This window comes from Topomyia yanbarensis, chromosome 1 (genome assembly GCF_030247195.1).
Source record: "Topomyia yanbarensis strain Yona2022 chromosome 1, ASM3024719v1, whole genome shotgun sequence".
Classification (NCBI taxonomy): Eukaryota; Metazoa; Arthropoda; class Insecta; order Diptera; family Culicidae; genus Topomyia; species Topomyia yanbarensis.
Window position 1 is genome coordinate 17,297,103 of NC_080670.1, and position 24,658 is coordinate 17,321,760.

The window sequence follows — 24,658 nt, forward strand, 5'->3', positions numbered from 1 at the left end:
GGCAAGTTGCTGGCTAACGGGGGGCTATTTGCCAACTCGGATGCGCTAATTGCCCTACAATTTGCCAGCAATTTGCTGGCAATTTGGGGGGTATTTCAAATGCAACATTTGGGCGATTTGCCGCAGTCATTTTTTAGCCGCTCTACCCGCCTCTTAAATTGCCCCCAAATCGCCCAGGGAACGCGTCATTTAATCGCCCTTAATTGCCTAATATGAAAATTACAAATAATATTTATTTTCGGATTCATTATCTACTAACTTATCAGTACACTAGGTAATCACCATCAAACTATAGGAAGAATCGATGGTTAAATTGGTATTGCACACCAAAACTTACCACAATCTGACTTTCATTAAGAATTTAGGTCAGAGATTTTGTTCCACTATACTTATACAAATTCCACAATTCCACACATTCGTTGGCTAAATGAAGTTCACTAGACAAACAAAATACAAGCGAGAACACGCCAATTGTTTAAAAAAAAAAACAATTTTAAGCTTAAGCCAAACATGAACCGCCATGTTTGAAAAACGCAAAAAACAACGAAGTCCATTTCAGCCGCCAGAAAATTTCTCTATGTGTTGAAATTGCCTTTAAATCGCATTCGCAAATTGCATTTCTCGACAAACATATGATTACGGCCTAAAAGCCAACTGTCAAAATCCACTTTGAATGCAAATTCCAGACAAACCGTTACTAGTCGAACACAGTTCACTACAGTTTATGAAAGAGAAAACTTTTCTCTTTCGTTTACTACCAACATCTGTGATTGCCGTGTAACGGTTTGTCTGGAATTTGCATTCAAAGTGGATTTTGACAGTTGGCTTTTAGGCCGTAATCATATGTTTTTCGAGATTTGTTCCTAGGGGCAATTAGCACAGGCGAGTTGAGTCAAACGTCAATCTGTTTAAATTGCCTGACCATGTTCGTCCGCATTTTTTTGACCGGGGAGGCTTGCTACTCTGCGAACTGACAGTTTTTAGTGACGTCAGAGAAATCGTTGAGATAAACAAACGGATTTCTCGAAAGTTGATAATTAACAATATTTAAGCTCTTAAATAATGTGTAATGGATTGGATTGATGTAAATTACGGCATAATTACATTAGACACCGTAGATATTCAGTGCATATCTATTATTAGCGAAAAGTGGGAATTTGGCTGCAGCCATAGAAAACATATCTAACTGTAATTTTCTGTTCTCAGCAAAGGTTTTGGACATCGAGATAGCGATCATCCGTTAGCAGCATAGAATATATGAATTTCATCTAATTGTTTTCGCCGACGATTTCTATGACGCCGGTTCGTTGCTCTTGCTGGGCGCTTGACGTAAACGATTATTATCCAAAAAGAGCAATTAAACGTATTACGAACTAAACAATGCCATTATGGCACTAAAAAGCAGGATAGCTATAACTCCATATGTGTAGAACACTTTCAAACTCCATATGTTGGTATAGGGTTGCCAGCGGGCTGGCTGTTATTAATTACTGAGAGTAAACTATTTTCCTGGGCTGTGACTGCTTCCATGAAAATAAAAGATGTTTCTCGGAATTTCGCGAAACTCCTCTTTAATTAGGATCAATCAGAAGACCTCTTTACTGACCCAGCTTCAGGCCTAATTTGAAAAGTTCAAATGTTGTCATGGCAACATCGCTTCACTCGCCACCTAAAGCAATCCATGGGTTGACCCTTTACGCTACCATTTCCTGTCGTTGCGAAACAAGGTTCCTTGCTGCTGTCTGTTTCTTCAGGAACCACTACCTCAAACGACATTAGTGACGGTTGCTACAAAGTTTTCGTCTTTCGGGTGCCAAAACTGCATTGCGGCAGAAGATACCAGATACTGCCTTACCGCCTTCTGATTCTGTTTAGTATCCATTTCTGTCTGATTGTAATGTCGGTTGTGTCTGTGTGTGTGTGCGTGAGTGTTGTATCGTTGCCAAATATGAAACGATTATGCGTATTTTTGGTTACCGCCACTGTGAATGAGAAGCTTTTTCTTGTGTCAGGCAATGCCGCAATAAAAAGGAAATCAGATTTGTCTTTACAAATACTCTCAGATTCCTGGTCGCAGATTTGTTTTATTGTGTTTGCTTCCGGGATGATGAAAAGGCAAAGAATTCACGGTGAAATTCCACGACGATTGTTTTTTTTTCATCGCCATAGCATGCCGTGATATATTGGGCAATTTTAATTGTTATTGCATCCAAGAAACCACCGACCAGAAAAATTATTCCTTTTCACGCCAACACAGAAAAATTACCTACCGCCCATCGGTCTCAAGGTTGTCAGCATAACTCAAGTTTTTCAGTTATACCTTTTCGCAAGCCGTTTTTTTTCTAACCGAATCCCAAGCCACCGTCACTCGTCTCGTAAATCAAGGAGAATCGTACACTATACCTGAAGTAGCGCTTCGTACGGTCGTTGAAAGTGTGGGTTAGTTGCCGATGTAATAGTCGAAAATGGAAATTTCAATTCCCAGCGTAAAAGTTCAGCTATTAAATTGTGCGAAACTATCCAAAAAATAATTCAATTGAGTTCGCATTCTCAAAACGGACCGTATTACAATTGGTTTTGATTTATAGTATCTGTCCACGAAATGGGCGAAAAGTCACTATCGTTTCCAAATTACTTTTCGGGACGTTCCGACAAGTTTCAGTGATGATGGTTTAACTATAAGTTGCGTGGCTTTTCGCGAACGGTGGCATGACTGTGTCACCCTTGAAGGAAAAAAGTTTCTTTGCGAACGCATGAATGCACCACTCATTCATAACTGTATTCCACGAGAGTTCCCGGTCGGTTTTACGCGAAAACGAAGTTCGATGACACAGGCAATCCCGTTGCAGTCGCCCGGCGTTGATTCTCAGAGCCCGGCACGTGTGCTATCGTTAATCATAATCACAGCAGTCGTCAGTAAACTGGCTGCGTAGTCAGTGAATGGCGGAATCGGTGTCAGCTCCTCTCAGTTTGGTCTGATGACAGGGCGGGTGGCAATTGGGCACATTCGGAATGTAAGAAAGCTGAGGAAAATTTTCTAAGAACAATAGCGATAACTAATTATTATGATGATGATTTGTTTCATTGCCTTTCATATGTAATGTGAATGCAAGCACGAGCTTCGGCAGTTGGGCAAACGAATATGAACGTACCTACCCACCTACCTACCATTACCAGCCAACATACATTCGATGCATTCTAATGATATGATGTTGCCTTCGACTCGACTTTACTTTGCTTGGCTTGGCTGAGGTGACCATCAACCGATTTGTATGGGTACCTACGGAAGAAAGGGGTTTTACCAACAGATTTGAGTACTCTACCAGTCAGTCACTGAGCCAAGGCAAGCCGTTGTCGAACCGAAGGCGGAAAGTTTTGCGTGTCGAGTTTGAAGACAAACTGTGCATGATAATGAAGCCGAGACGCGCGGTTGAAGTCACTTGAAATGATTGTGATGGGGGAGATGATGTGAACAGTAGTGGTACAGTGGTGGCAGTAGGTAGCTAGCAGTACATTTCAGAGGGCAAAGTTTACTTCGGGAGAAATGAATTAACAATCAGTGGTATTTTTTCGCTATACAACCCAGCCCAGATGAACACATTGGAGGAATTGTTCGGCTTGTGGGAGAGCGATGATTCGCTGCGGTTTTAGTATCCCACGAATTTTGTTTTATTGTTTTCATGCACTGCAATCATTGGTTAATTTATGCATAATTTGCGTATATGTCTGATGCTTGGTTTTATTTACGTACCAAGTGGTGAAATAGGCAGTCACAAACACAGATTTTTTGCACAAAAAAACGATGGGATAACTCGAATGGAACATTGCGTTATGACTACATCAGAGAAAAATAACAGTTCAGCGAGCTTGTTTATAAGTTGTTAAAATTTTAACCCGAGTCGTTCCTAGCAAAGGGACTCTGGCCAAAGGTCCGGTCCCAGAGTGAAGCCAAATCTACCACTCGAACATGTCAGATGGTTACCTATCGTGCAAAGTACAGTCGTGATTCGCTGGTTGGGCCAGACCTCTGTCCAACTAACGAATTTGATTCGTTAGTTGGACCGACTGACAGATGTCAAAAACTCTCCAAAGGAGATGTTAGTAGTGTAATTGCATCTATTCACATCGCTAATAATTGTCAGATTGATTGTCAAAGTAAATTTGACATAAGATTTTGACATTTAGATGATATTTAGTTGGACAATGGTCCAACTAGCGGATGTCCAACTAAAAAGCAGTCCAGTTAAAAAGTGTCCAACCAGCGAATCACGACTGTAAACAAATATTCTTCTTTCAGAGATCATGCAAAAAAGTATTAGTGATAAAAAAATATGGCGAAATATTTCAATCGACTAAACAAGACACTTTATTCAGTTTACTATGCTTTTTTGTAACAATGTACAATAAATTATATGGAAGAGTGTTATATATAAAGTGCAGTAAGCCACGAAACAGTAAGTTTTCCATTCACTCCGTATGGATTTATTTTGTAGCTCGGTTGAAGTCACTCAAAGTAACAGCAAAAACTGTGGGTGCCAGGAACAAATAAGTAGGGTAAGGTGGAGTAAATCCGACCTAGTAAATGGTTTTGGCTGTAAAATGCTCATTTTACATCGGATCAAATCGTTTTATATACCAAATTAAAGGTTAGATTCCTGGGCGACTTTCCATATATAGCATTTTTTTCGGATCTTGGGAATATTTTGAGATACAAGCGTTTTACGAAAATGTTCATTTTTGCTGTTTTCAAAAATGGTGGGGTAAACCCGACCCCCTATGTTTTTGGTTGATTTAGTGCAGATATTGCCCAAATTTTATGGCTTTTCAATGATAAATCAATGAATGTTGTGTTATTGAATTGTAACATGAAGAAAATGGAGTTCAATGTCAATCTTGGAATGCTAAAATCACGAGCAGTAGCACGTAATGATATTCCCATTTGCATCGGAGCAATTGCTTCACGAATACTATAATCATCACGCTTTTGTGTCTTTCGTTTGTAATTATGAACCATTTTTCATAAAAATAATATAAAATTACGATAAAAATATATTTCAATTTGATAAATAAACATTTTCTTATCAAAAAAGTGGTCGGATTTACCCCACTATTCAGAGGTCGGATTTGTCCCACCGCGTCATTTTTCATTACGATGCAATTAAAAAAAGTTATGTAAAAGGTTGAACCAAATTCATCTGCGCACTATGTAGGACTTTAATCAAAGAATTTAAATCCACTTACATCTTTTATGCAATCACTTTAACAATCAGAAATATCCTGTAGGCAATAATGCACAAAAGTCAAATCCAAAGTTGTAAAAACACACTTTTTGTCGTTTGAGCATCTCAATGTAGATTAATAAAATTCTGTCATGCCACCATTATGATTATTTTCGATGCTCTACACGATACCATTGATATTAGTTCGCGTAGTGCTTCTGATTTTCGGTAACAGAGGGGGGTCGGGTTTACCCAACGGTTGGATTTGCCCCACCTTACTCTACACTGAAAATAATCGATACGATATGCAATTAAACATCACATTCATTTGCGGTCTCATGTTAAAAAGAAAAAGAAATGATTTCCTTTTGAATTTCTCATGAAAATCCACTAAATAGCATTTCATATGGTGTTTCAAATTAAATTCAAACAAATTCCACATGAATACGGCATATTTATCCATTGAATGATCATTTCCATGCTATTGAGTCGTAAAATATGAACTTTCCACATGACTTTCGCATGAAAAACATGTAGTACATTTCTACATGTAAAACAATTGATTTCACCAATTCTTCTGCCAATGAAATCTATAAGCAAAACAAAGTGATATTCACGTGTAATTCATTTGGAAAATTTAGTAAAATGGAATTTCTTATGATTTTGATGTACTTTTCACACCATGTTCGCATGAATTTCATTTGAAAACCATATTTCGAATGGATATTGAAGTGGCAACCGTGTGCATTTCATGTGTTTGTGGACTGAAATAATACAATAGATTTTCACATAATGTTAACGTGTTAAGTTTTTTCAGTGTAGGCATATTTTATGCAGTGTTGCGCATTCCTCTGTACGGGACTCTTTACAGTTCTATGCAAATCATTCCACACACACTAATTGGGGGTTTGTTTTCCTCCAGCTGTCATGTATAAAAATGTCAGCCAAATTAAACATTTGAATTAGCTCACCTAAAACATTTATATTTGTGTTGAACTGCACTATGTCGCTGTAAAACCTATTCCGGAGACGTACAATACCGGTTGGTCAGGATCCATCACGAAAATAATCCGACCAAAAAGCTATTTTAGATTTGTTTTCCTCTATTTATGACAGGTGGAGGAAAACAAATCGATTACAGATTGTCAAGTACTCTATAATACACAGTTTTGATGAATGCTTAACGAATTCCTTTTTCGAAATATTTTGCAAAATAATCAATCACTCGGTTTTTTTAGGTTGCTGAGCCTGTCTACATATTTTTCGTTGCACTAGACTTAGAGAGGATATATCGAGAATGCAGTTGATAAGTAATAGTAATATTGCCATTCAAAATTAATATTGAGGACGAATGTCACGATGTTAGAAGAAAACTAGTCGATAAGTTAATAGTTTTCAGAATTTTTGTAAATTTTAAAGTGTTGAAATTTATTTGTGTATAATTTTTATCATAAAAGTTTTTTATTATGTATGTAAAGTTTACACTCTTCGTATCTAAACATAATGACTTGCATTTTTTTTATTTCAATCTCAAATCCGCCATATTTGTTTGCATTGCTCGTTTGGAACTGTTTGTTATTTGGATTCAATTCTAGAGCTTTTATTCAAAACGACATATCTACGATGAGTGACTCACTTTGTTTACTCTCTCTCTTTCGATCTTTACGGCATCACTATAGCATTTTTCGCTTGGTTTACAGTACAGATCGAAAGAACGGTGGTTTTAACTAGCATATTATGCAAAGAGTTGAGGGATAAACCGAAATATTACCAGAAGAGAAAGTGAACAGAGTCATTCATTGTAGATATGTCGTTTTGAATAAAAGCTCTAGAATCGGAACTTTTGGCTTCAGTCTTCGTGCATCTCTATATAAGCATCGGTGTGAAATTAGTTAGGCAATCCATGAGACGTTTCTGCTCAGCTGATTATTTCTTGTTTACTTATTATGACGATACTCCGAGGGGTGCGACGTCCGACAATATCGTTGATTCGATCCAACATCGAACGAATCGGACTAATGAAAGTTTTTTTGTCGGATGAGTTTTTTCTGCTCGCAGGAGTAGACTTGTTGACAGAACCTGTAACCAACGGTTACAAACTTTGATTGTGAACTCCGCCACAATAATAAATAGCACTAGACTGTTCCCAATCCCGCGGATTTTTTTTTGCGCGGTATTTTTTACGCGGATTTTGAAATTTACGCGGTTTTCATTTACGCGAATTTTAAAATTTACGAGGTTTTCATTTACGCGGATATTGAAATTTACACAGTTTTCATTTACGCGGCCTGTATCCCCCGCGTAAAAAAACCTGAGTGTACAACTATCTCTCCCTGCACGAAAGGGATGATCCATAAATGACGTAGCATTATATGGGGGAGGGGGGAGTTTTTCATATTGTGATGATGTGTGACGACGGGGGGTAGGGAGTCATGTAAGGCTACGTAGTTTTTTTTAAAGGGGAATAATTAACATCGTTTTTTATTTTTTTAAACCGTCGTTTAAACCGTACCGTCAAGCTACGTAATTACCAGGGGGTATTTAGCGGTTTGTGACGAAATGCTACGATGGGGAAGGGGGGTGTTAAAAATTACTCAAAAATGCTACGTCATTTATGGATGATCCCAAACGTAACCTTTCTCATTCCGACTAACGTGCGCGCGTATGGTGCAATTCAAATGCGAGGAGTTACCTGATTTTTCTTTGACAGTTAAATGACGCTTTAATTCTCCTATTGTGTCAATCTCATCGATTGCATGCGGTATGCTTGAGAGTATTGCGCACTTCCCACCAAGCTGGACTCCGCTCTTTCAAAGTGCTACTGAAAACTGCGAGTTGTCAAAACTCATGTATTTCAAGTGATAGAGATGGTACTTTCATAGACAAACCAGTGGAACTAACCAGTCTATGAGAAGAATTTAATAGAAAAATAGTAAGTGCGAAATGCGGTTAGAATCCAGTTTTTAGTGTCACAAGCAATATATTTTGTGAAAATTCAGCTAGCAAACACTGATTAGTTGCGAACAATAACACGGTGCAATAAAATGTAAAAAAAAATAAATGTACTTTTCAAGGTCTAGTAAAGGTCTGGTAAAATACAACATAAAACATGTTCAATCAACTGATTGTACCCTCAAAATCTTGATTTATTGCATAACAAGTTATTTCTACTATTTTAAAAAGAAGATATGACGTTGTTATGTTCTTTCGATAAAAATACTGGGCTATTTTGGGACAACAATATGAAAGTAACCATTATTTTGCGATTTTTCATGAAAAGTGTGAAAATTGTTCAATATTTCAATAGAAAAGTTTGTCTTAATAAAAAAATCGAGTGAACGTTTAATTTCGCATCACGATCTCCTAACGAAATCGGTTGAAAATTGGCACAGATATTTTTTTCTCCAAATTATAAACTTCCTCGCATAGACTTTTAAGAGGACGATTTCATATAAAATTTTCAATGCGTGTAAATTTTGAGGCTAAAATTAGAAAAAAAATGATGGGAGATATAATTATAGAATCCCATGGTACGCAACAATGCCTCACTAAATCTTTAATTGGAGACGGGCATAGCGTAGTTGGTAAATCGATTGCCTTGTACGCAGCTCACCTGGGTTCGATTTCCAACCCCGCGCATAGGGTTAGAGATTATTCCAAAAGAGATTTCTTCACCCCGAAATGAGACGAATGACCCTAAGGTTAAAACTATTATAATCAAAATTAAATAAAACTAAACCTTTAAGAGTTCTGCTGGCTGGTTCTAATTCGTATTCCGGCTCCGGTGACACAACCGATTCAAGTTAGAATGTTTAAGGGGTATCATTTCGATGCGGCTTAGCCGCATAACCGAGGCCTAGGAACAGAAGCGGCCCAAAACCGCTGAGTATCCACCGGGCGAGGTGGCCACCGACCCGCCGTCGGAAGCAAGCGAACCTGTGATCCACTCGTTTGCCCGGCTTACTCAAACATAGGGACTATCCCTAGTTTAAGTCCGACTGAGCGGTAGCGAAGTCGGACAGCACGCGCAAAAGCAATGTGGCGTAGCCACATTGGGTGGTGGACACAAAATAAAATTGGCAACGCTAGCAAAATGTAAACACAAATGAACACTCTGGATCGAGGAGTATACAGGTGTACACATTTTTTACTATGTGTGCATCAGCTGTCACTTTGTTTTCGGGCAAACAAGAAGAAATGAAGAAGAAAACAGAAGCACGTGGTCCCATACTTCATTCTGATTGGTTAGTGATGTAAACATTTGCTCTTTTGCGATCCCGGACGCCATACTTATTTTTACCACGTGCTTGCAAGCTTCGTTTCGATTGGTCGGTTTGTTGATTATGTGTTTCGTGGTCCTGGGCCGCCATGATTAATTTCATTAGCAATAAACCAACACACTTGACGAATGTGAACACCTATACTATAATGCATCTCGACTCTGGATGAACCTATCGTCATCGTTATGGTATCGTTTCGACGAGTTATGATTCGAGCCAATAATATGGGCCCAAACAACACTTCGACACAGATCTTTCATTTGGGGCCTAAGTCGCAATGTACTCAAATGGAGAAAAATCAGGGCCGACATTATGGAACCATTTCGAGTCGACTTTTTCATACAAGCTTGCATACAATAAAGCTTTCGTTTCGAGATACGCAATGCCACCCCAGTTTCAATACTCGGCGATGCTTTTCTGAATGTAGTTTTTATTGTTGGTATAAATTACTTTATGACCATGTTTTTCCTGAGGCATCTTTGGTTAAACCTTATGGCAATAAGGTTTAACCAAAGAATTTAATTCCTATGTGCTTTTAGTGGGTAAAACCTAAAAAATGCTTACGACCAATTTGCATTCCAGCGGTGATTTCGCCCTTCAGCAACTACCATCTGCGAAAGGGCTAAACCGTGAACATAACTTTCAGAATGGCGCGGTAAATGGGCTAAACTGACTCTGTCTTGCGAGGTCGGGCTGGGTAAATGGGCGAGCTTGACTGTACACTTTTTAATAGGGCTCAGCAAATGGGCGCATAGAAACCCAATGTAAATGAAAGGGCGCGTGCATCTTTTCTTCAAATTTGAAAAAAAGTATCGAAATATTTGAATGTTTATGTGCAACAACTATCGAGTAGACATGATCATAGTAGATATTGCTTATCATTTATATAATAGAACCGCCGTTTAAAGAATAATTTTGTGAATAATAAGCATACGCCCCGGTTCTGTCTAAAAATGTATGTTTAGCCTTTATATTTCACATGAGAAGAAGGGCCTATGTCGAAATCTCGAAGAAAATGCATGTTTCGCCGTTTTGTTTTCGTTAATTCTAAATCGAACCAAAAACCATTTTAACTAATTTTCACCTCAATCTTGTAGTATTTTTATCGTATAATGGCGAAAACGCAGTTTGTTTACATTTGTGATTTAAGCCCTAATGAAAGATCTATGTCGACTTGTCATACATTATTTTGTGTTGCATTTGGTGAGATCTACAACCTATACTAGGGCACTTGAAAAGTATAAAATCACTGTGCGCTACAGTGATACGTGTAATCCAGTTGCTAGATTCTTGGTATGTCGTCTGTGAGAAACAATATACCGAAATGTTCCAAATAGAACTAGACAGAACTATTATCCTTTATGTTTAAAACTGGTTGTAAAACCTTGTGAAAAATATGAGGTAAAAATTAAAGACGCTGAATCCCTCTGGACAAAGACTCGACACGTCAATCGTTTGTTTACCATTTATCTGTCAGTGTCATTCCAATCGAACACGAGACCTGTCAATGGCCCTCGTTCCAGAAGGATCCGAAGCGATTTTCTTCGGATTGAGGACTTTTGACAGGTCTCGTGCTCGATTGGAATGACATTTACAGATAAATAATAAGAATAAAATGGAGATGGCGAGTCTTTTTCCAGAGGGATTCAGCGACTTTAGTAAAAATGAATAACGGATTGTACTATGTTACCAACGCCTTACTGTTACCTACTAGCAACATCGTGCACTGGGAATAAGCTGATTTTCTTGTCTTTGTTGTGTAATGCAGAATCCGCTTGTCGCCATATTTTCCTGATAAGCGTTGAGCTATGAAACAGCGAATTTGCTCCTAACATGTTGGAGAAAACCACCTTGACATAAGTTCTCCGTCCCGTCTGAGGTGATGAGAGACTCCGAGGCGTGACCGAGAAGCTGTTGCGCTTACTTCTTACTGCTGGCAGCCCGTTGTTATCCGATTACACCAGAAAGCTCGTCAGTTTGAAAGAGGATACGAGCGCCGGTAAATAATACTACACCCAGCAGCCGGCGGCGGCACCATACCATCCGAGAAAATCATTAAACGAGCACACTTCACTTCCCACCAAATCACGGAGCATCTTTAACGCCGCGTGTGCCACGAGCAACGGTGGTGGTGGTGTCTTGCATCGCGACGATGTTCCTTTGAAGCCGGAGACGTTTTATCGTCCTCTCATTCTTTGCGTTCTCTTTGAACTAAGCAATTTGGAACCACTCCTCCCAGCAGCGTTGGAGTTCAAATTGGGCCGACATTATGTGTCGGTACTCGAGTGGTATCCTAAATGCAGTTCCCGTTCGCTATCAAATTCCGTGCTGGCCCGTGTTGGGGAATAATCTCGGTGATATTAACACTATATAACTGTGAACTGAAACTCGGCAATCTGGCACGACAAGGAATAATGGGGTGTCAAGGCAACCGAGACAAGATCACGTAATAACATTCGAATGTTATTTTGCGCGAGAGAAATTATTTTACGATGATACACCCCGCCGCCTACGCTGATGGCGCACCGGGCCGGGATGCATTGTGTCTGCCAGTGTATAAAGCGATTCCGGCACCTCTCCGTCGCCGTCGTATCGTCGTCGCCTGATAGGCTTTTCAAGCACTCACTCACTCACTCAGCAGGTGGGCTTACCTATATGCTGTTTATCAGACCGCAACTGGAGGCTCACTGGGTACTTGCTGGCTCGTTATCGCATATGTTGATAATGATGAAATGATGAAAATTTAAGTGCGTGCAATTTGAGTCAATTTATGATAGCTCAAGTGTCGATACCTATTATATTATTGATTCATTCAGAGCGGCGGTGTCGTGCGAGTCAGTTTGATGTGTCGGAAAATCATCGTTTAGCAATATGTAATCAGCCCTCGTTTTGGTTTATTGAATCGTACGCTGCCCTGTAACTCATGAAATTTTAAAATTAAAAAATAACCTTATTCGATTATAATTAAAGGAAGTTTTATGCTGTTTCTATACTACGTTCGCAGTGATATGCATATTTCCCGTATTTGTTCGGTTCTAGCTATTTTATGACAATTCAAAAGATAATCGAAAATTACTGAGTGTAAATAAAAACGAGATTGAATATTCGGATTGTCATAGGAAAACGAAAGCCGCTACTTCTGTACTCGTTTTCGTAGGATTGAAAAAAGAAGGGTCTTTGTTTTTATTGTTTTGTTGTGAATATATTAAGTGACAAAGGAGGCAGCGAAAAGGTGAATCCATTAATTTTTATCGTTCATTGAGTAAATATGAAAATTTAAATCCCGAACACAATATTAATCGATTAAAAAATTTTTGCTCGAGCATATTTTGTTCATCTTTTTTCCTGTGATATACGAGTTAAATCATATTTCCATATTTGGACTTTCAGCCTCCTGGAAGTTGTTTTTCGTACTCTCGTTTGGGGTAAACTTTTGTCGATTCAAACTATTCATCTAATAATAATGAATCAAGGGGCATCTTTAACAATATATACCGGTTTGACAATTCACCAGTTTCACACGAACTGAACCGACCAGCAGCAAAAATCAGCAAAAAATAACCACCCTTCGCCAATACAAAGTTTATTCTGTACGGACCCGGCTGAAAAGATGGCCAACCAAAGTGGCCAATTCAAACATAATTTGTGTCATCTTGCGCTATCTTTCCGGAGAGGTGAAGCAAACGAACGAGTAAAAAGTGTCAACGAGTGTCATTTTTTTTATCCTGCTTCCGAAATTTTTCACTCGAACTGATGATCCGGTAGGGTCGTAGCGTTTCTCGATGCTGTTACTCTGCTCACTTGAATCTTTCCACCTTTTTGCCTTTCTCAATAGAAAGGTATTGCAATTGCTCTAAAAACCGACTTTTTAACGGAGACCCGGAGGGCCGAGTGACATATACCATTCGATTCAGTTCGTCGAGTTCGGCAAATGTCTGTGTGTGTATGTATGTATGTGTGTATGTATGTATGTGTGTGTGTATGTGTGTGTGTATGTGACCAAAAATGTCACTCATTTTTCTCAGAGATGACTGAACCGATTTTGACAAACTTAGTCTCAAATGAAAGGTGCAACGTTCCCATAGGTTGCTTTTGAGTTTCTAATGGATCCGACTTCCGGTTCCGGAATTACAGGGTGATAAGTACGAACACGCAGAAAATGTCGATTTTAATAAATTCTGCAATGAATGTATAAAGGTGAAAATTTTTCCAAAATATGACCACAACTGCTTCGATTTGTAGTATTAGGTCACTAACATCCATTCAAAGTCTATTTGGCCACATTGGCCACCATCATCGGTTCCGGAAGCCCCGGGGGAAGTATCTAAATTCAGATTAACAGTCACATCGGTTTCTCGGAGATGGCTAGACCGATTCGACTAAACTTGGCCTCAAATGAAAGGTATTACGTCCCCGTAAATGGCTATTTAATTTCATTCCGATCCGACTTCCGGTTCCGGAGTTACAGGTTGTGGCGTGCGATCACATAGCAAATTGTGATTCAAACCGATACTCCGATGAAAGCAAAAAAGGTAAAAATTTCGCTAAAATGTCTCTCAAACAACTTAAATTTGCTGTTCTAGGTCACCGACGGCCAACCAAGCTTTCGTTGACTACATTAACCACCATAGACGGTTCCGGAAGTGCCCGGGAAAAGCGGCCATCTTTCAAAATTTACGAACTCACATCAGTTTCCCGGAAATGGTTGGGCCAATTTTCACAAACTTAGTCCCAAATGATAGCTATAATATCCCCATAGATGTCTATAAAATTTCGTACGGATCGCATATATGGTTCCGGAAATATAGACTAAACCGTCCGGTCACATATGAAATTCCCATATAAGCCGGAACTCAAATTTTTTTTTCAAAGGGGGGACCTCATGAAATTTCAGAAATCGAATTCGTATTTTTGATGCCAAACATCTTTAAAATGCATGAAACGTCGAGATTTTATGTTATCTCGAAAATTATTTTTTTTATAAAAATCGACTCTTTGGGACTTTGCCGATTTTGCACCTTTTTTCAGTTCAATATTACCGTGGCTGTTTTTTCTTTTTAAAAATTTTAGAACTCGAATAATGATGTATTTTCCTGTATATAGTTGTCATGTGATGTATAATAATAAAATGTAATATATGCATTTAAAAGCTTTTAATGAATATAAACAACGCACACATTCTCGTGATTCATGATTGAGAAAGGCACAATCGCACCGCTAGGTGGATTAAAATAGGTTTTTTTACTGCAAACTGTTCACACCTTCCACACCGCCACTTGCCGGGGCGGCTGTCAAAAGTTATTCTGAAGTGCCGCATTGATAAGTTTCTCCCTGGCTCGCAGTTTGGTTGCATGTAAGGAGCAAGCAGACTGCTACACATGGAAGTGGGATGTCTTCGAAAGGCCACTTAGAGAAGGAAGGGGGTTTCAATTTGGATCATGCTTACAACATTGCTGACACGTTATCCTTTGACTTTTTGGTGTCCGGAATGTTCTCGTACGTCTTTTGCACGATTTTCTTTCAATTTATCCTTGACTATTTCTGCAGGTGAACGAGATGCCATTAAACTTGGTCTTTGAAAAGGCACGCACAAATGTTGTAAGACTTTCGCTTTCTGATTTGGCAAAGAGAGGGAATTTTGTTACTTTGGGACCATTCATAAATTACGTAACGCTTTTAGGGGAGGAGGGGGTTCGACAAGTTGTTACATATTGTGACATAGGCGGAAAGGGGAGTAAGCCAGATCGTTACGTAACATGTTTTCACCGAAGAAAATTATTTTTTTCAAGGAATTTGTTACGTAATAGCGGAGGGGGGATGAAGAAATTTGTGACAATTTGTCACATGGAGGGAGTCGATCTTGAGCAATTTTTGCGTTACGTAATTTATGAAAGGTCCCTTTTCTGCTGAGATACAGTAAGGCACCCTTACACTAGGCGTTATTGATGTCATTAATGAGCAAGCATGTCACCTTTAATGATCGTATAAGGGTTCCTGTAGAGTTATAAGAATCCGTTTCTAATAGGAGATGTCCAGGATATTTGCATTTAAACAACTTTCTCGTCGATGTGTTGATGTGACCTTTAATCTTTTTAATCTTCGATTTCCTTGCACTATCAGGTGCAAATTACGCTTCAACTATTCCCCGAAGGTCCTATCTGAAGTGGCCATATTGTTAATCCCCTACATAGCACACCGCACTCGGATGATTTATTTCAATTATATCTTTTCTCCATTCTCCATTTACAGATTGCAGTGTGCGATATCGTTCGCGGACGTCCCCCTAGAAGAACTAACGGCCACCCGACGATAGACCATCGGGTAGGAATCGGTGCACGGTGATTGGTTTGAGTTGCCTCAAGTGTGGTTGACAGTCAATGGCATCGTCGCCAACAACCTTCGTCCACAGCCGTTGTCTTCATCCGTGACTCAAGGATTTCCGTAATTGCAGTATGATGTACTGTTTATTTGATAGGGTTGAATTCATTGTTACGTATGGGATAGAACTTCTCAGCTTCGGATAAGAATAAGTAACAACTGTGCGATTTTCCTAGATTCCTTAGAAGATTAGCTGAATTTAATACAGCTCAACTACGATTGGCAACCATCGTTCCGTGAAACAGCTGCGTTGCAACCCTGTTGCAGAGCAGAGCGAAGCGTCCGCCCGGTGGGGATAGTGACAACGTCGACGGAACGCCAAAACACTGTGACAGAATCTCGTTACGATAAGCATCATCGAATAGCAACTAAAGATGGGAATCTTGCTCGTCTTATCCCCCAGCTGTCACAGCAGCAGTCAGTGAGGCGCAGCGCAGCTTCAGTTGGACCGGACTAGCCAAGACGGCGACATTGTTCTCATTTCGTTGGTTGTTTTTTTTTACCGTTTCCAATCTGGACGACCGACGGCGCGGACAACACACCATTGAACGGCTGGGACGAGATGAATTATGGATACTTGATTGTTTCTTCTGCTCACCGGGAACGGTTCACAAATGGCATCATATGGCGTTGGACAGGCTGTCTGAACTTGTCAACACGTTCTGGCGTGAACGGTGACTAAAACCGAGAAAAGAGTAGAAAAGAAAAGGGATGGGAAGACATTTTTATAGTATTTCGTGGAGATTGAAGAACAAGGATAACATAAGTTCTGAGCATGACTGAATGCATCTTTTGTCTGGGTAGGAAAATAACAGCAACTGGAAATAATTTTGTGAATTATTTGTTATAATATGTTTGGAGAAGATTTTTGATGGCATTCATGCAGCTTTCTGCTCAGAATTAGTGTCATTCGAGTCCTTAATTTTGCCAATCCCACAAGGACATGGCGCTGTTTTTTCCGTTGAAAAAATAATTGATAATTTTGTATCAAAGGGGGTAAAGACAGCGTATTCATTGCGGGTAATAACTTTGATACAGTTGAAAATTTACTATTGGGTGTCTCAGAATAGGTGTCACTGAAACAAAACCGAAGAGTGGTAAAACAAATCAACCGAATCCAGTTCCTTTAGTAGGGTTACAGCATCAATCCTTGACATACTAGCAGTTCTCGGCTATCCACACAGGCTAACAGTTTCTGCATGGCAGTCGCTATGGGACTCCGCTAGCGAATGACGGATCTCAATAGTAGCACGTCTGTAATAACATACGTACATGGAACTATTGAGAACCAGAGCTACAGGTCCAAAGCCCTGGTAAAGGAGGATGGTTGTGGTGATCCGGGCCGAGATCACCACGTAAAGCAAGGTAGGGCATAACCCCAATTCCAAGGCGTGAAGCGACCCGTGCCGAGGGATGAGTGATCGAGGGGGTGAAAAAGATGCTCGATCGTTAACGGAGCCTGTGGGGTACCTGGGCAACCCCCACAGTAAGCGTCCCTTACCACGCTAATGCGGAGCTCTGGCGTGGCGGACATATATTTCTCGCGCTACTCGTGGGACTAAACATGGAGACAAACAAAAATAAAAACAAACAGACGGAGGTGCCAAACCCCTTCGCAAGAGGTGGTTTGGCGAGGTCTCCCCCCCGTGGGGAGAGTAGTGGAGCGATGAGTGCTGCATCCGAAAGCACCAATGACCCCCCAGCGGCGGTAGGCAATAACCCTACCAATGCATCGGAGGGGCCAATAGCTGCGATGCGCAAAGTAGCGAAGCAACTCGATTCTATAATCGACTTTGCTAGCGCAAAGCAGAACATAGCCAAGGAGTTGAAGTTGAGCCTTCTGGAGCTCCGGAAAGCTGTTCGTGTCGCAAGACAGGAACAGCAGGCCTATGTTGAGAGGGTGGAATGTCGGGAGAGGCCCGACAGAGAAACCCAGACAGTGGCCTCCAATAGGGAGGAAAGAGAGAAGGTCGATAGAGGTTCACAGACAGTGGCCTTTACCTTCTACGGAGCAGCCACGTCGATCGGAGCGGCGACCGAGTTCCCCTCGAAGGGAAAGGGAAAGGGCAATCGCAAGACGGCATCGAATGCGAAGCGCCCTAGGAAGTCGCCAGGCGAGGGTGCCAAAACCGACACCACTCGGCGTGCAACCGTCAAGGTCAAACGCCGCCTGGGTGAGGTAAGCGAGGGCGAGAGTGACCTCGCTGTGGAGAGCGATGGTACCAGCAACCCGGCACGACCGGGGCAGGGGGGCTCAAACCCCTGGACGCTGGTTACCAAGAAAAAGCCGGCACCGAAACCGGAGGTACCGCGGCCTGCGAGGAAGGCCAAGGACAGAGGCGAAGCCTTGTGGTTAAAAACCGACAAGGACAAATACGCCGATGTCCTTAAATCGATGAAGGCGGCCGAAAGTCTCTCGGCCCTTGGGCAGGATGTGCGTAGCGTAAGACGCACCAACACGGGAGAGATGCTCCTGGTGCTGAAGCGAGGCGCACAATCAAGTGCAGTATATAAGGCCTTGGCCCAAGAGGTCCTTGGCGAGGGCGCCCAAATCAGGTCGCTAGGTGCGGAAACAACTCTCCAGTGCAAGCACTTGGACGAGTTCACGACCGCAGAAGACGTCGTCGCAGCCGTCAAGGAGCACTGCGGCGTCACAATCGAGCGGGCCTCTGTGCGATTGAGGGACGGACCCTCTGGCACCCAAGTAGCCTACCTCAGGCTTCTGAATGCGGATGCCAAAAAGGTAAACCCAGCCACCCCGAAGCAAGACAGAAGAGTGAGTGTATAGGCGTATAAGTGGACTGCCTCATGCCAAGACGGGAGGGTCGTAGCTTAGTATGTTGGACCTAAGCTATCGATGCCTCATGGCGTGGCAGAGGAGTGAAAGGGTGAGCATCCAAGTCAGTCTCACATTGCATGTTAAGGGTGAGCATAAAAGTCAGCCTCACAGGTTGGTAGAGGCTAGCACAAAAGTCAGCCTAGCAAGGAATGAAAAAGGTGAGCACAAAAGTCAGCCTCGCATGGTATGTCAGAAGTGGGGCCTAAGAAAAATGTCCCACATGGGATGCCAGAGGGAGTGACAAAGGTACAATAGAGTGGCACGATTGAGAGTGAATCAGGTGATAGGGTGAGCACCCAAGTCAGCCTCACATGGATGGGTAGGGCGAGCACAAAAGTAAGCCTAGCAAGGAATGAGTAAGGTGAGCACACAAGTCAGCCTCGCATGGAACGTAAAAGGTGAGCACAAAAGTCAGCCTCATGTGGGAGTATTTGAGAGTGAATCAAAATGTGATTGAGAGAGCACCCAAGTAAGCCTCATACAGGATGTATGATCGCGTGAGTGAGAGTGAATGAGTACATTGAGTACAGCCATCCCCCCAGAAGTAATACCGAGAGGTAGTTCCTGGGAGGAATGATGGCGGAGCCCAATGGAGTTTAGTCGGTATTAATGGCTGGTCACCATTCGAGTCCGACACGCCCCCAGTGCACCCCGTGTGGTAGATTGGACCCTACCGTTAGCACGTGTACTGGGCTAGGACATAAAGGTCTTCTCCATTGTAAAAAAAAAAAAAAAGTCGCTATGGGTCTAGACTTAGTGTTCTTCCACTACGAAGATAACCTGGGCGGCAAACTTTAGATTGTCTAATCTGACCAAATCCTTCGGCTCCCTTGTGATCGCAACTTCCTTCTCGTACCATTCAGCACCTCTTACTCGTTGAGCTCCCTACTTTTTCGCGAACTATTCGGTCTAGTCCACGACGAACCAACCACGTGTCGAGATCAGTTCGGCGATTCCGGTGAAGCAGGGCGTCCGGTCCGCCGCATCCGAGGCAGGAACCCCATTTCGCAGTAGATATGACGAAACAGTAGATAGCAGTCGTCTTGGACGTCTGCTTCTCGGACCGCCGACGTTTGTCATGATCCTATCTATTGCGTTCGTTGCCTTCGCCGACTTTTTAGGCGACGTCGAGACGTGATTGTTGAAGCTCAACCGGTCGTTAAATTATCACTCCCAATTGCTTCAGTGCACGCTTCGATGGAATCACGTGCCCTCCAACGTCGATCTGCATCTGCTGAACCATTTTGCAGTTGCTGACCAACAACACATGTCCGACTATGTCAGGACCGTAGATTTCAGCGCCACGTTTGGTATTCAATCCGGACCGGGGGCTTTTTTGACTTCAGGTGCTTCGATATTTCTGCGAGCTCATCGTTAGTCACTTGCCGATCGCTCATGTTTGTTCCTTCTTCTTCACCGTACGGTGTCGGTGGACAGGTAGTTGGATCGTTCTTCGAGAGAGACGATTATTCTCAGCTTACCAGGGCACATTTGGAGTGTGCTTGTGTGTTTTTTTTTATCGAGAGGGAATCTTAAAAACAGACTTTTTTCGACTTGGCCGTATAACTGTCGATTTTTTACTGCAGCTTTTTCTCTAGGGAGCCTACACGGCCACACTTGCAAGACTTATAACCAACTTCAACCATTTGCCCATATCTTGTTTCTCTAAAGTTCCGATAGTATTAGTATCACTACTCTGCTGACGGCATTCCATGTGTCCTCGTCTCGACACATCTCTGCCACAATACTCTCTACGCGCTGCATCTAATCTAGGACAGACGAGGACCACATGCTCCGGTGTTTCTTAGACGTTTATGCACTCCGGACACAGCGTGTCCGAACCGATGAAAACAACCATGAGCAGACAGGAACAGTGTCAGATAGAAGGTTACTTCACCATGGTCGATAGAACCGGACTCCCCTGTCTGTGAGTCCACCTTCCCTGTTTCGACAAATCCCAATCATGCTGCCATTTGGCCATCGAGCCAAACTCTCATTGTTTTCCGGGTCGCCTTCCGTTCATATTATTCGTTATCTTCCGCTTGGATAATGCCGGTAGGGATCATTCCAGCGGTAAGGCAGACTGCCTCTGATGAGATAGTACGCATACATGTGCGCTCGCGACCCGCATGGTCATGAGTCTGAACGTACTACTCAGCTTTACTCGATTCCGTTGTGTCTCCAGCGCCGCAACCAAGACCGGGCCTCTGTACCAGGGATGCCATATTGAAATCTGTGCTTCGATAAAAAAAATTCTTTTTACCATCTGTGATGCCTAAAACAGAAGAAAAATCTGTGAATATATGTGTAATATTTAAAAAAATGGAAATTGTCGAATTCTGTGAAATTTTCATTAAAATGCTATTATTCTGTCGTCTGTGAAGAAGAATCTGTGCTGAAAAATTATTTAAAAAATCTGTGAATTTGCTATCTAGGGTTCGCAGTACCGACCTTTTTTGGCGAGAACCGGTACTACAGTACTGAAGCCCTCAGTACCGGTAGCACCGGTAAAGTACCGGTACTCGAATATTTTTTTAAAAAAATCGAAAAAACCTTCAAAATTAAATTGAATGCTCAAACTGATGATCTTATTCTCAGATGATTGATTTGTGCTGATCAAAAAAAATGTTTATTGTTTTTAATTGCTTCGGAATGGCAAGTCTTATTTCACAGAAGATATTTTTCGTATAGGGCCCCTTCTTTTATTTCGAAATCTAGGCCACTTTGAAATCAATAACTGCTAAGTGGTGCGACTTTCGTCGATTTGAACAGATGGTAAATGTATGAAATCCTATTAACAACGGTAAATCAAAGCGAGAATGGCAGTAAATCCGAGAAGGTTAATCGCATTTCCTCTCTTGCTTTTCTGAAAATTGGTTCCGACCTTTATGTCGTTTGCCTACTATTCTCTAATGCATATCAAGGCTCCTTGCTTTCCTGTAAACTATGGAGTTTTGCTGAATTTTCCGATCACCAATAATTACAAATCGCCCCATTTGATGCAGTTCACCAAGTCTAAAACTGTTAGCTACTAAATCGCTGTTCGTTCTTTTATAGATAAAGGTTTAAGAGCAAACCAAATACAGACATGACTTAGACACATAGTCTTATTACGCGCCACCCAGTGAATAATGGAAACCAATCAGAATGTCGCCAATAAAACTTTAACTTCTAGAATTATTATGATGATGACCCCACCTCATTCCCACACAAAGGTGTTATCTCAACGATTTATCTAGAAGGAAAATTACTATAATTAAACGTCATCTTGTAGGCCGATATTTTGAAACAGATCCCCCTTCAGAGTTAACATATTTGTCATAAAAGATTGTATAGTACCGAAAATACCGGTACTGGCTTTTGTTCAGTACCGGTATTACGGTACCAAAAATGGGTCGGTATTCCCGGGATTTTCGGTACCACAACCCTAGTGCCATCCCTGCTCTGTACTTCAGCATCGACGATGATTAGGACATTGCAAAAATTATTTTTTTTGATTTCTCAAAAAAAAATCTCATATTGTGACAAATATCAAAGTAAGCTCAGATGCCAAATTTCACATCATTTGGACAATTATAGACTCCCGCCCACTTCGCTTGAAATTTTTGAAAATGATACTATGGGAAAATATGGTGGAAAAATATATTAAATACTATAACTTTTAAAGTAGCAATCAGAAAATTACAATTTATACCTCTTTTTAAAGGAAACAACCTAATTATTTGAATGGAGATATTTGTTTTTAGAAAATACGGAAAAATGGGGTACTGGGTCATTTTGGCCCCAAAATCCCCTATTTTTAATCATTTTACTGCTCCGTGATGCAAATCATACACATTTTGCAGTTTTTCTAATGTGAAAAAATCTCAGAAATCTAACGGAATTTTTTTGACCTTTGTCCGAATACGAGAAGTTGGGGTTATATGGTCTTTAGTCATTCATATTAAATCTTATCATTTCTCGTGCATATATCTCTATCATTATTCAATCAATTATGCGTTGCGTTGTGTTGTGTTGTGACGATGATTTTGGCGGATTGCACACTGACTTCATCTTGTTTGACTGCTGATTATCTAATAAGAGTTGCTTAGGAAATGGTAAGTAGGAATTCATACCAATCTGACCCATATTAAAACCTCAACAGCATGATAGCCATCATTGCCGGCCGCCCCCATCTCCATCATTCACGGGGAAGGATAAAGGATAAGGTAGACAGGAAGTGTTGATGCTCCACCTACTTAACAGAAGGACGACGATTCATCAGACTCTTCCATATGTGTCGCGGAGTTGGTAGTTTGGAGCGGTATCAGGTCTAGGATTCGCTCCAAGCAAGCGATGTGACCTGTAAAGCATATTTTATTACGTTGTCGTTTAGTTAGTCTTCGAGTGCACGATCACTCGAAAAAGAGATCTTGTTTAGTTTTTGGTTTTTTTTTAAACTCTGGGCAGCCGGCTACCGAGAGTATACTATGTTCCCTAAACAAAAGCAATTTGAACTCCACTCGGCCGACCGTGGGAGTATTGCCTAGAAAAGCTAATCTTATCTGCGTAATGGGCCGAATCACTATTTATTGCAACAGTATTTGGACAGAATTCGCTACTTCTTCTCTACGATATATTTATTGGCTTGAAAACTACCGAGTGACACATTATACAGGCTAGAGTGACAAGCTAGAGTGACACATTATACAGGCAAAAATAGCGCGAGATGTTATAAATCAAGGAAAGTATTTCTTATTTTCCATATAAGATTTGTGGAATACAAGTATACGAGCGATAATAACGAATACTGAAGGGAAATATAAAGGATTGTTAACCTGACGCACGGGCTTGTTAGCAATAACGGAGCTTGAAATTAGGTTCATAAAAACAGACGCGGCGAATTTTCAATACGTATTGACCCGTGATCATAGATACTAGTCAGATTATTCGTATTGGGGCTAATTTCCGATCAACTATTCATTTTTACGGCAATGTTGTCTCAACTAGATCTGTTCGCACCCTCTCATTCTGCTACTATCGACAGAAGGCTGATAGCACCCAGTCGTCGCCGGTCTAAGGACCAAATGTCATCAATAGACTTAGACTCGCGTGGAGGCATGAGATAGGAAACATGTGAGAATTTTGTTATCCCACCGTTTGACGACCTATTATTCTTCAATCAATTATGGAGAATAAACTGCAAAAAAAAATATTAGAGTCTTGGCGTCATTAGCAATTTTTTTATTTTTATTATTTTTATAATTGATGGTACCAAAAAATTGTCAATTGCTTATTATTATTAAACCAGATCCTGACGCAGTAAAGACAAACGGAAAACGCCATTTTCCATCATTTTCTTTCTATTTTACGAAAACAATATGTGGACATTTGAATTGTTTTATTTTTTAGAACAGTATTATTTTTGATGAATTGCTAAAAATGTAAAAGGTTATCTAACAAAAACTTCAATAAATCTTACCCCATTAGCCGTATCTATACACTTTCCTCAACAAAATTACGCCCTCTATATTCGGCTCAACAATTTAAAGTTTTTCCTATACTTCCTTTTAAAATTTTGCAGATACCCAGCTTTGAAAAAAAATCTAAAGAAAAACACCAAAAAATACTACTTTTACTAAGTTTTAAAGGCTCTGCCGCTCTTTTAATCCAAAATTTGTACAAATTAGCACACCAAACTTCTCCATTTGGATCTCCAGAAATATAGAAATATGCTGAAAAAGAATAAGACAGTTCTGGAGCACCTCAACAGGCATAAATTTAAAAATTTACCAAAAATCGGCCAATTTAAAAAAAATGGAATTCGCCACTAGTAGGGAGCGTTTCAGTAAAGTCAATTTGACGAAGAAAGGGGTCCTAATACCCTAACCTTTCATTTAAGAAGTGAGCCCGATGACTTTTTAACACGGCGTTATTTTGAGACACCCTAATGTGCCTACTAT

At 40.8% G+C, this 24,658-nt stretch overlaps 1 protein-coding gene across 7 annotated transcripts in view; it reads left to right on the forward strand.

The window, feature by feature from the left end:
• The window catches only part of LOC131677021 (band 4.1-like protein 4A), a 337,737-nt gene that overhangs the window by 112,797 nt on the left and 200,282 nt on the right, over window positions 1-24,658 (forward strand). For 2 of the 7 annotated variants that reach the window (XM_058956520.1, XM_058956522.1), the window contains exon 2: window positions 15,749-15,820. The exons of 4 other annotated variants lie outside the window; for them this stretch is intronic. The gene's annotated coding sequence lies outside the window, so the exon portion shown is untranslated. One more of the 7 variants, XM_058956523.1, reaches the window with a different exon arrangement.